Source organism: Amblyomma maculatum, chromosome 2 (assembly GCF_055883805.1).
Source record: "Amblyomma maculatum isolate TAMU_Amacu chromosome 2, ASM5588380v1, whole genome shotgun sequence".
NCBI classification, from domain to species: domain Eukaryota; kingdom Metazoa; phylum Arthropoda; class Arachnida; order Ixodida; family Ixodidae; genus Amblyomma; species Amblyomma maculatum.
In genome coordinates, this window is record NC_139345.1 from 14,838,611 (window position 1) to 14,851,027 (window position 12,417).

At 44.8% G+C, this 12,417-nt stretch overlaps 1 long non-coding RNA gene across 1 annotated transcript; it reads left to right on the forward strand.

Moving 5' to 3' along the window:
• The first annotated feature begins 3,136 nt into the window (after nt 1-3,136).
• Nucleotides 3,137-11,970, forward strand: LOC146198001 (uncharacterized). The gene is made up of 3 exons (XR_014704934.1): nt 3,137-3,289; nt 4,027-4,134; nt 11,766-11,970. It is a non-coding gene; the product is annotated as an uncharacterized LOC146198001 (long non-coding RNA).
• The last annotated feature ends 447 nt before the right edge of the window (nt 11,971-12,417 follow it).

The following is a 12,417-nucleotide window of genomic DNA, read 5'->3' on the forward strand; positions in this document are numbered from 1 at the left end:
CATTCTAGGTGTGGCAGGCATTTATGCACAGATAAAATCATTCTTACACACACTATAACTACCTTTGCCCTGTCCATAACAGAATCAGGGAATACTTGCTCTGTCGCAGGTGCCGACTGCCATTTAAATGACGAGTTCCATATTTATTTATTTATTTGCAAGTACTGTTAGCCCTTCCGGGCTGTTACAGGGTGGGTAATGTACATTTAGGCGGCCCAACAAAATTCCAACTCTTTATCAAAAGTTTTAAAGAACAAGTTTTTTCAAATACGCTTCGGTCAAGGTTGTTTCATTCAATGATTGTTTTAGGCAGAAACGAAAATTTAAATACATCAACTCTTGGCACATACGACATCACTTTGATACTGGTAATACTGCGGAATGCATAGCATCCCTTGACTGTAGTTGCAGCCTAGTGGTTTGAGCATTTGGGGACCAATCCTCAGTGGTGTTGGGTACTCTTTGGTAAAACAGTGGGTGCTTGCTTTGCTGGTGCTGGGGTTATCTTGGGCCAAACACTTGGAGAATGGGTTTTTGACCCTATCTTGTGTTCCCTTGCTTTGTATAACTAATTTCTCTTCTTTGGTCTCCAAGGCCGTGCCACCTTTCAGATATGGCGATGAGCTGTACAAGTACAATACTGTAATTACTTGAATGTGTGACAGCCTTTCATTTTTTAGGCTGTGTATTGTAGAGTGTGGAGTGCTGTAAATAAATTTTGTATTGTTTTGTATATTGTAATTTTCATTTTTCTTATAAGCAAGGCTTGATGTCAGGTGCATGTAAAAAAAATGCCAAAAAGTACCGAAAGCAAATAATACACCAATTGTTAGTCAATGGCGAGCTGTTTAAAGCTACAGGGAATGTGTTGCGTGAGTAGCAGGCCTCTTAAAGTGTGCATGTTTTGCCAAAATAAAGGACAGAAGCTATACTGCAACCTGTTGGAAAAACCATGCATACAAGACACACTAGCTGCAAATCATACGCTCATTTAAACAAGCCATCACGTTTAGTTTTCCAATGATATGCAATCAGAATATCGAAAAAGTAAATTCCATGCTTTATTCCCATATTTATGCCCGTATTCAGGTGAGGTTCATTTGAGCATGTTTTTGAGTCAGAGTGTAGAGAGTGGATGTTAGTTGCACGTTGGACATTATGCATTGCTGGAAGAGCACACAGGGGATGGCAAAGCCAATACAAATCATACAGTATTATCACCTGGCAATAATGACCCTTTGCCAAAAAATCCAGAACACCACCCGATTGCGTTGCTGTCTCTCCTAAAAATAATGTACTGCAGGCCACATCAGCCTTGCAATTCATGTTTCTTTTTGTCTAATATTGTCCCTGTGCATACTTCTGTTTTCCTTTTTTGTTGCTGTTACTTTTTACTTACGGTGTCCTTAAAGTCACGCTTGTTTTCCCCTTTGGCTCCCATGCTTCACTCAGAGACAGGTTCGGGCTTTGTGTAGCATGTGCACTGGTTAATGTGTGCATGAATGCTACATTCAATGACAATTGCTTCAAGAAAATGGTTTCCATACTGCATCTAGCTCATTGTAATTAGGCATCATATATCATATTCACTCTTCATGTCTGTTCCTTCACTTCCTGAGCGTCAAATAAAAAAAGTGAAGGCATTTCTCTAGCTGACCTCTTCACCCTTCTCTCCTCTGAAGAATCTTGCTGCACTGAAAGAAAGTGCCAGATGCTATTGCAAGTGCAAAACTGGTAAACAGTAGCAAAGGAACAGGCTGTACCTGACAAATTTTGTTTCACTTGTGACATTGTGGTGTGATGTGTACCTGCATCAGACGAGCAGTGTTGCTACTTTTATAAAATGTTTTTATGCAACATGCTCAGAAACCAAGGACAATAATACCGACAGATTTTTTATTTCATTTTAACGAGATAATTAATACATCTGCCACAACACAGTGACACTCTGCATGCGGTGAAATGTGCATACAACGTGCTATGTACGTCTAATTCAGGGCACATTAAATGCCATCAGCGTGAAAGCTAACCCGTTGCTGCCAGTGGGCATCTGCATGGTTACACTTTTTATTGCATTTTCATTGCTGCCAGAAAATCTTATCTGCTTATTTTTGCGGCTGCGTGAAAACGTCCCCGCCGCGATGGCTCAATAAAAAGTGTAACCATGCAGACGCCGGCTCTGACCCGCAGTATGTGCGTAGCCCAGTCACGACGATCGCATTTCGATGGAATTAACACGCCAGCGTGTTAATTCCATCCTAAAGGTGGTCCGATGTCAGCGCAGGCTAAGATCGCCAGGTATATGGCCTAATCGAGCTCTCCACTATGCGTGTTTTCACTACGCCGCTTCACCGGGCCGATATCCGCACGCTACGCCACTGAAGCCGACACGTAGCCGTAACAGACTTAAAATGATGGAAACGGTGGGCTGCCGCAGGCAGTTTCCAACGGCAGTGATACCTTGAGAAGGTCAGCGTTGTTGTCGAACAGGTGTGTCTCTTCTCTAGTGGCAACTGCAGCCCGAAAATCTGCTGGACGCTTCCAATTCTCAGTATTCGTAAACAACTTCTTTATACCCACTAGCTGAGGTGAATGTGCAAAGCTCGATCCTGATACTCGCCGATTTCTTTGCGTGACTAAGTCCATAAATGAAACTTACGCACAGCTAACCACATGCACGCATCTCAAGTCAGGCATCGCTCACACTTGACGACCGGCTGTTTGTGGGGTTTGCGTCGAGTACCGCCGTTCGCTCAGCCTAGCTGCTGCTGGACGTCCGACAGCGTGTGTACTATGATTCACTGTGGTCGCAACGACCGTAACTAATAGTACAGTACAGCCGCAATGTATACGTAAGTATCTCACTATCTCCTCAGCCTTACCCTGCAGCGTAAACACGGTTCGCACCGACCCTTCAGCTTCTCGGCATCGCAGCGTTGGCATTTTTGTAATCGGCGCCAAGTAGCAGACGACGGCGTTAATTTTTTGTAACTTTTTTCCCTGTTTTTTAAATTTCGTCATCAATTTCTGTGTACACGCGATTTAGCACCGCCCCAATTTACACGTCACGGGTACGTCACAACATGGCCGAAAAGGCGAATGTCGAGGATCGGGCCCCGGGTTGCAGGAGCAAAATGCTTGCTGCAACCCATGACGTCTTATCCGGTTTAAGAAAAACGTCACATCCGGCTATTGTTTTGTGGGTTTTGTGTTGCTTTTAGTAGCAAAATGGCTGGTCGTCGTCGTCCATGGTGGGAGCCGTGAGAGCTGGGTGCTCTCGTGTTGTACGGTACGTAAGCAATTTTTTCTATTCTTTAGATACTTCAGTATGCATGTATTGAGTCATTGCCCGCTGTCTGGAGTTCTACATTTAGTTTTCAACTTCCGTGCGTCCGAATGTTCTGTTGACGACCATTGAGCCTGCTTGGCCGGCAGTGGGCCCGAACGGCCCAAAGGTGTATTATAGAAAGTTTCAATCGAAAGCTCAACGTAGTTCGACACCAAGGAACATACGGTTAAATACCGTTTATTAGGCCAACCGCACGAAAGTCTCAGTCATGTAAAACACGCCTGACTACCAGTCTTGCGTGCGCCTGAAAACGGCGGGAAACTTGGGTAAGCTTTCCTCAGCGGTCTGGATGAATAATTAATGATTGTAACGTCTTTGAGCTGATGGAGGGACTTAAGGAGATACTAGGACATGACAAAACAACGCGTAGAAGCAGAAAAGGTGAGGATCACACAGGCCTGTGTGGGAAGCTTTTGTTTCGGTGCACCACGACGTACTAACCATTTGTGCGACGTGACCCTTTGTGTGACCCTCATTGCTGTGACGCGGTGTAGAATAATGATTTAATACCTCATTTTATGACTGCGCACTGTCAAGTGTATGCAGGGCCACTTTCCAATTGCGGTGAGGTAAGCGATTTCGCCTTGTGTTTAAAATGCATCAACATGTACTTGTCTTAATTTCTTTTGTGTGTGTAAACATCGCTTATAAGCTGACGTCTAATATTTGGTACGCAGGGATCATCCTGATATGTGTTTTGGAGTCTAGCATGGGCTTGCTGGTTGCTGAGGCTGAACAAATGGGACTATGAAAGGCGGAGGCAGCCTATGCTCCAACGCCACAACGTGAGCCCTGTACTTAATTTCAAAACAATTGTTGTGCCACCGGGACTGGTCATTTGTTTTAACTTTTACATGGGGAACATGGCACAGGTCACCAGTTCGCATAGAGTGCATGAATGAATCAAGCAAGCAAGCATTCCTGCAGCTGCAGTGTCCAGCTTGTAGTTTGCAGCCTTTTTTTCTCAGTTGCAATCAATGCGTTGCAAACAGTGTGCAATGTAACAGTTGATTCAGACTAAGAAAACCAGACTAGCTCCAAAAACAAACAAATGTTTGCACGAGATGGAAGATCAAACCACGCTTTATTGTCTTCTCAATTTGCTGTGAAAAACTGGCAAAGCTGCCTTCTTTAACGAATGATATTCCTGCACAGATTGGTTGTGTCGCTTTTTTGTGCGTGTAACAAAGTTGCTGCAATAACTTTATAGCTTTGGAAACCACTGTGAAAGATAAAATGAGGTCTGCAAGATTGGCATCAATGGCTTGCAAGACAAGCAGCACAGAATATACACCCTGCCAATTCTTTAACAGTATCGCTTGAGCGTCGACTGTCCGAGCAGAAGCAAAGTGGAAATCAGGAGAGGGAACAAGCAGGGAGATGTAATCATGCTGCTTCAGCGAGTGTTGTCTGCTTGGCTGTTCTGCTCCATTGGCAGCAACCCCTTGAATCAAGTTTCATATCGGAGTTCTGGGAGCGCTCTGCTATGTGCTTGTGGCTTCAATCTGTGCAAACTTGTAACGTTCCAAATATTACACTTGTCCCTGGTTGTCTCAAGGGTTTCTTTTTTTTTTTTTTTTTTTTCTTTTCTTTTTTTTTTTTTTTTTTTTTTTTTATGCAATGAAAGTACCGATACAACAATTTTTCAAAAGTATCGATGGCAAGAGTTATGGGGCATGTTGGATTTTTTATCGGAAATGTGTGTACTTTGGAGATATTCGCATGATATGCAGATACTATTGCGGCTAAAAACAAACAATGACAGCTTCTCCGGGCACCGGCATGCCTGCCAGCCAATTGTGGCAGGGTTGCTTCACATTGATCAAAGCAGCGTAGCAAACGAGGTTCACTGCAGCAGCAAGAATTGTGAGCACGCCCTCGCACTCTATTACTTTGTCATCTCCTGCATCTTCCGGCGCAGCAGTGCAGGGCAGTCGACGGTCGCGTGGTACTGTTAAAACATTGTCCAGGTGTACACTGCCTACGGTGGTGTCCATTTCGTAGCAGAGGCAATGCCTGCCTAATGTATATCCTCTTCACTTGACGAGCAAAGAAGCATTCTAGTTTCCCTTGCTGAGAATGGGGAATGCAGCCCAATGTCGAACACTTTCTTTCCGCTCATCAGAGATTATCCTTTTATGCCAGGGGCCTTGGCGCACAGCCCGCGGAGCTGCGTGCTGCAGTCCGCCAGCTCAAAATTTTCAGCTGACGTTTTGAAAGCATTGCCACCAGCCCTAATTTCCAACTAAAATAAACTCAGATTTTGTACCAGTTAGTATGCATTCATTTTTGAAAAGGCGTTGACCACTTAATCTGCGTGAACTTTCATTTGACATCACTATGCCTTCAAAAGCAAGGAGCCAGACATCCTGCCTTCTCTTTTATTTCTAAGTGTTCTTTTTGTTTTTTTGTTTTTTTTTTATTTTCTTGTTGAAGATTATAAGTGTGATATTTATTAACAGGTGTACCATTTCAGTACCTCTCTCTGAGCGATCCTGAAGCTGCTTTTGTCCGGCATTGAAGTGGAAACAGCACACATTGCTTTTCTTTTGCAATAATAGGAGCGCTTGGTCTGACAAAACGAAATTTTGCTTATTTTTGTTCATTTTATTGTTATTTACTGTACTTTGTTTCCTGTTGTTTTATTACTTTCTGGCTCCTGGGTCATGAGAGAAAAAGCTTTCTCAATGCAGCCCACGTAGCAATATGAGTTTGAGACCCCCTGCTCTATGCCCATAATGGCGTGGGGATCAATGGATAATTCATAATTAGTTTGTCTGAAAGGTAATTGTTTAGCAAAAAGCGACTATATGCCACTGGTCGGCCCAGACCCACAACCTCCGCATCATGGTGTTAGAAGTGTGTGAACGGGTCGCTCCGCACCGAACAGTAAGTGGCAATACCGATGCTCTGATTTCCGTAGGCTGCCGAGAGACTGCGTTGACTGTTGGTGGCCGCGGGTTCGCTGGGTGCCGCAAGGATTGCCAGTCAGTTCTCAACTTGCATCGGTGCACATTTTGTTTTTCTCGCTGACGCCCCCGCTCCACGCCTTTCTTCGATCACGGTATATTCTAAGTTGTAATGTAATGTAATGTGGAAAAAAAAGTGCATTGTTCACCACTGCAATACAGGCTACGTATTCTGCAATGAAAAATGTCAGCTTTCTTCGGTGCGAAAAGATGTCAAACGACTTCAGCTATGGTGGCCGGCATACCAAGAAAGGACCGAGCTATACAGCCACTGTTTGTGAGGGGCGCTTGGAGCCCAGGTTTGTGTCCAAAACATGGACGACAGAGTTAAATGGGCATGTGCTGCAAAGCGTTGCGCGTTGGTAGCAAAGGAAGCGGTCCCCACGATATTCTCTGCCTGCCTTGCCTACCTTTCAGGCATCGAAAAGTAGAAAGCGACCCACTGAAAGGCAGCCCCAGGAACCGAAAAAAATAGAAGATCGTCAAACCTTCTGTAGAAGCGTCAAGTGAAGGTAGCACGCGCTTCACACGACACTGTGTGGGCATGGACAGGCCCAAAAGCTGGGTGTGGCCCAACCCACGGCCCGTCTGGGCCGACACATGAACATTTTTGCTGGACTCTGAGTGGGCTTAAAGGTACGGGTCTGAGCCGGATTCGGGCTTGTACACATAGGGCCGATGTCCTTTATAGTCACTTTGTCAGAGTAAAATACACATTCGCAGCGTAGCTGCAGCGAAATGGATAAAATAACCATGGTACGCTCCGAGAAAGAAGTTTAGTCTTCTTGGCTTATTTATTTACTTATTACGGCACCGCGGTGGCTTGGTCATTAAAGCTCTCGAGTACTGAGCTGGGATACCCTAGTCTGATCCTAATTGGGAAACAGCATTTTGGTCGAAGCTGAAAGCATTGCAGGCATATACTTAACGATGGCAGTTTCACTGAAGAATCCCAGGTGGCCGAAGTGATCCGGAAGCCTCTGCTACGGCGTCCTCACACTTTGAGCCGATTTGGGACCATTGCTCCAGAGACATAGCCCTTTTGTTGTTTTTTTGGCGTCATGTACACTTTTTTTTTTTTTTCTCCACGTGAAAAAATTCAAAACCAAATGTGGGTATGGTTTTCATTTTAATCTGTTGATTGGAACGTCTCATAACTGAAATAGCCGCAAAGGCTTGATAGAGTTTAGAAATCTCCTTGATGATGGAATAAGATAAATCTTGAATGAGCAATTTTTAAATCGAGTCAGAGTCGTAAACAATTAGGCGTGCGCCGGCCACATTGAACGATACGAATGAATATATGAAATTACTCCCCTCGGTTACTAAGGAGCAGCAGTCAAACACCGCTCTTGCATGTTTTAAAGCGTAAAATGCCATGTGCGGGTTACGCTGGTGTGGTGCAGCGTGAAGTTCGCCTAATAAATTAGTGCCAGGTGAGGCTGTTTCAGCTATCAGCGAGCACAGACAGTCTGGTCTGCAATAAGGCACTTCTACATATGGTCAGTTTTATACAGTCGTGCCTCGCTAATATGGACACTTTGGTTTCCGACCAAAACTGTCCATAAAGCGAGTCATCCATAATAACGAGTCATGAATAAAATGAAAAGAATTTTATTGAGAAAAAAAGAATTGTAATTAATGACTTCTTTTGTAGATAACGGTGTGCACTTGACACAAAATTTGACAGAACACCGGCAATTTTGAGTGCATTATCCTTATCATTGTTGTCTTCGAAAACTGGTAGTGGAGACTGAAGCGACTCGCGTACAATGACACACGTGATGGTGGGCTTTGTGTTGGTTTAACTTTCGAGCATGAATCGGCGTCCGATTTTCTACTCACCATCACTTTCAAAATGGGCTCGGCATTGAGCAAAGTAGCCGCTAAGTAGCTGCTTGAGATTCTTCTGAGGCGAGGAAACAGTCGAGCTGTCGATACTAGTCCCTCACGGCTTAGATTGACTGAGATGGCTTTTTCTGCTTGTGTTCACAGATTGCTTGCTTCGCGCCGACGTTCAGCTCTGTTCTTTTGCGTTTAATTCCCACCATGCCAAAATCCAGACTCCAGTTGAGGGTTACAGGCTCCTGATACTTTGCACTTTCTTGCTTAGTTAACCTTTCTGCCTTTCCGTTCTTCTGATTCTTTCTTTTTTGCCTTGTACTGTTTCCGTAAGGAAGCGAGAGAGTCAAATTGGCAAGCTGCTATGCGGAGGCTATAGAACATCCCATCTTCTTGGCGCCGTTTCTATGTGTTCGTGTAAGACAAACACTGCAAGCTGAAGTACAGTTTAGAACGACGATTAGCCGACTACGAAGAGCTCAGACCTTGTCAAGGCCGCATCGTTAACTTATAGCGAAGCCGACATGCGGACCCGCCTCAGGTGCAAAATGTGGCAGTTCGGCAGCAACAGGAACGAAAACCAGGAGCCTGAGAGGGAACCGCGCCCAGGACGGGACGCCCGGTCTCGGTTGCATGCTCGTACATCGCCTTTCTTTTGTCGCCCTACTTTGTGAGTGTGTCTTAACTCTCACCGAAAAGAGTTTACGGCGTCATGGAACACATACTGTGCTTTGGGAAAGAAAACTTCAGTTCCCACCACCACTGTATGCACTTTTCTTTCTTCCTGTCATTTCTTTCTTACGCTTTTACTGGCCTCTCTGTTCACGTCCAGCAGAATTTATTGCAACCACATGTTGCTGTTTTCCCGACTGCGGCGGCACTGCCGCTGCACCCAGAAATCTCCTGGTTCTCCCCTTTCAGGGTCTTTCTTACGCCAACCCTCGGTTTGCTGTGCAAGTTCCTCTCCGCTCTTGCGCCCCACGCTCGCTTTTATTCTTTCCAACCCCACAGGACTCTTTCAGGCATCCGGTTGTATCGGCTGTTGCGTAGGTTCGCGGGCGGCGTGCCCTTATTTAACTTGCGTTCGGACTCCTCTGCTTTTTTTTCAAGCACTGTCCATATTACCGAGACAAAAATACATGGGCCCAAGTGGGCCGTGTACATTCTTCCCCTGTCCATTGTCCAGACAGCGAGTTTCCATATTAATGAGGAATAACTACACTGAAAAAGTTTCGTCCCCAGAAAAACTGTTCATAATTCGGGTCGTCCATATTAAAGGGGGAACGACTGTATACCACTGGAGGCTAGGAACTGGAAACCTTATACAAACCACTGGGAAGGGCCAACATTCGAACGCTTGATGAGGTGCAATCTTTTTCAAGGTTGGTGTTCAACACTCGTGACGCCTCAGCCACAGATACAGTCTTGCTGCCGCAGCGGCGCCATCTTCTACATGCAGAATCAGCGAAGAGCATTGCAGCCAGAACACGTGCCGGCCCTGGCGGCGGTGCTGTTGTGAGCTATGATATAACGGCACCGCTCGCACACCACAGGACGGGCACGCCACCTGAGCTTCTTGTCTTTCTTCTACCGCCGTCACCTCCAGTTCAAGATACATTAATTCGAGAAGAATATTGGCTTCCTCTTTCTTTGATGGAGGTGGTACCTACGCTTGACGAATGGCAGTTTTGGCATGGCGTGAAGGCTACATACGCACGCTATTGGCTACTTTGCGTTTCCTCCTAACCTTTCTACGACGGCGCAAGAAGTCGCAGGGCGCTGATGCTCCGGACCAGGATGGGGGGGGTGATGATGAAGTACCAGCACCTCCAACCAAATGTTACGATACGGCAAGCCGATGAAAACAGGAGAACACAGGACAGAGAGATGGTCGATGACAGTGAGATGGCGTTTAATGAAAAATGTTGCCGGGCCTAGCGCGAGCGCTCCTGTCCGCGCCACTGCCCGCTTTTTCTTCTTTGATGTCGTCCGTAACAATATCATTTGACTTTAGAAACGTGCTCTAAAACAATTTGAATGCTTCAAAACTTCCGTTTTATAGCTTCAAAGTGCTCGAGCCTGCTTCCACCTCTCCAAGTTGGTTTGTGGTTCAGGTCATTATTGACAGTTCTGCATGACTGAATTGATGTCTTCAGTTTAGAGTTTTGGGGAGGGTTGCATCCATTGGGAAGAGGGAAAAATGCTGGCTGAAGATAAGGAACGCAGCATTATGAAAATTCCGATTGCTATTGGGCAACCATCTCGTGGATGATGGCACTTGAAAGCGTTTTGACTGGAGGTACCCGCACTGCTTGGGCTAGGCCAGTGCAGCACTTCATCTTACAGGAGCATATGCACCTAATCTTGGTCTCATTTTGCTTGTTAACGACATGCAAGACATTGCTCTGTACAGATCATCACCTGATTTTTATCTTCAACAGCTAAATAATCTATTATTGATTTTTTGTCTTATCTGTTTCAGGGTGTGTATACTCCATTAACACACTGAATGTTGGTAGTGCTGCTACTGCACTTAAAGTCAAGTGTTGGTCTCTGTTTGCAATATTTTTTAGCTGCTATGAGAAGTAAGATGCTCGTGGACAGCCTCCTTAACAACATGAACTGGTGTATTTGTGATGGAGACCGTATATCAAAGACAGCCAGAGGTTTTATGATGCTGGCATTGTAGCAACTGTTGTGGTGCTGCAGTTCGATGAGGGATTTGGCCATCTTGTGGTTGTTGCCTGTTTGCTGTGGCCACCCTCAAAGTAAATAGCTGTGGTCCTGTCACATAGTTTGAGAACTTCTTGTTACTTGTATGGAAACTACTGTTTGGCACAAAATGACTTGTGGCTGCCATCATGTGCGTTATAGACATTTGGGTGGAACAGTTCCTCATTCTTTTTCACGGCCCATAGGAAGGATTTCGCAAGTTTAGAAAATGAAAAGTCCACAGCTGAATTAGTCGCGATTCTGGAATCATGCTGTGTAGTCGACAAACGCTACAATCCGAGAGCAATGCATGTCATCTAATGAACAGTGCAAGCGAAACTTCTTGGATGCAGCAGCAAATGAAAATGTGCACACATGGTTTTCAAGATGTCTCAACGTTTATTTATATGCTTCACAACCTACTAAAGCCTGCACGCTTGCGTTATACCAAAGCACAATCAGCTGTCTGTTCTGATGTCTGTGGCCAGTATTGATAACTTCATATCAGTTCTTTACTACCCATGGTGTCCATTTCTGCTGTGCATGTGCACTGCAGTGATACATTGTCACATGCATGCAGAGAGCACTAGTACTGGCCTTACTTAGGGTAACCTTTTCGCTGTTTTGGCTTTTCTCGTTCTTGAGCTATGCTACAGGGTGCACACTTTTCTTTTTGTCTGGTTCCTTTGACGAGTCATGAATTCAGCATTCGTGCTTCTTTCCTTTTTGAGGGTGTAGTGACCATATGCAAATCCACTATTAGAATATATGAGCTGCTGCATAGTCTGCAGTCCTGTTATCTTTTTATTTAAATTTGGTACGTCTCTGAGTTTCTCTGGGTGTTTTGTTATTGTTCTGAGCTTGCATTCTTTTGTTTTTTCTCCCCATGACAGCCGATCCTGCACGTGACTGATACTAGCCGAGAGATCACAACAGCTGCCCACCTTTCAAAGCACGGCATTCCCTGGCCCAAGTTGACTGCTCCGTGTGCTACTGGCTCAACAGTGTACTCACAAGTCTGCACTTCACTTATGAGCGTAATGGCAACACACACACGTTGGCCATAGCTTCTGTGTCAAAATAAAGTATTCCTACTTATGTGCCTTTTCATTCATTATTAACGCACATGATTGGAGTAATAAACACTCCAGTGCCAAAACACCATGTTGACACACTCATTTATGTTTAGACTGCCAACCTTCTGCATTACTTCCCTTTTGTAACCTACCTAGAAAGGTAAGTATTTACTGTATGTGTCATAGAACCACATGTATTTGTTATTCCTTTTGAGACTGGAAATAATCCGCAAAACCAGTGAAGTAAGAAAAGTTCACAGATATGTTTCGTAGACAATTTTTAGAGGTAAGCCCAATGAAGATGTTTCGAACTGCAGGCAGGGACTGATGATAAAATGGCAAAGTGGGCGGTGTTTGTTGAATTGCATAAGATTGGTTTAATTCAGTATTTTGCAGATGAGCAGCAACTTTCTTAATTGCAATGCTTGCTTACACCCATACTGTCACCTCATGTAATGCTCAAACATTT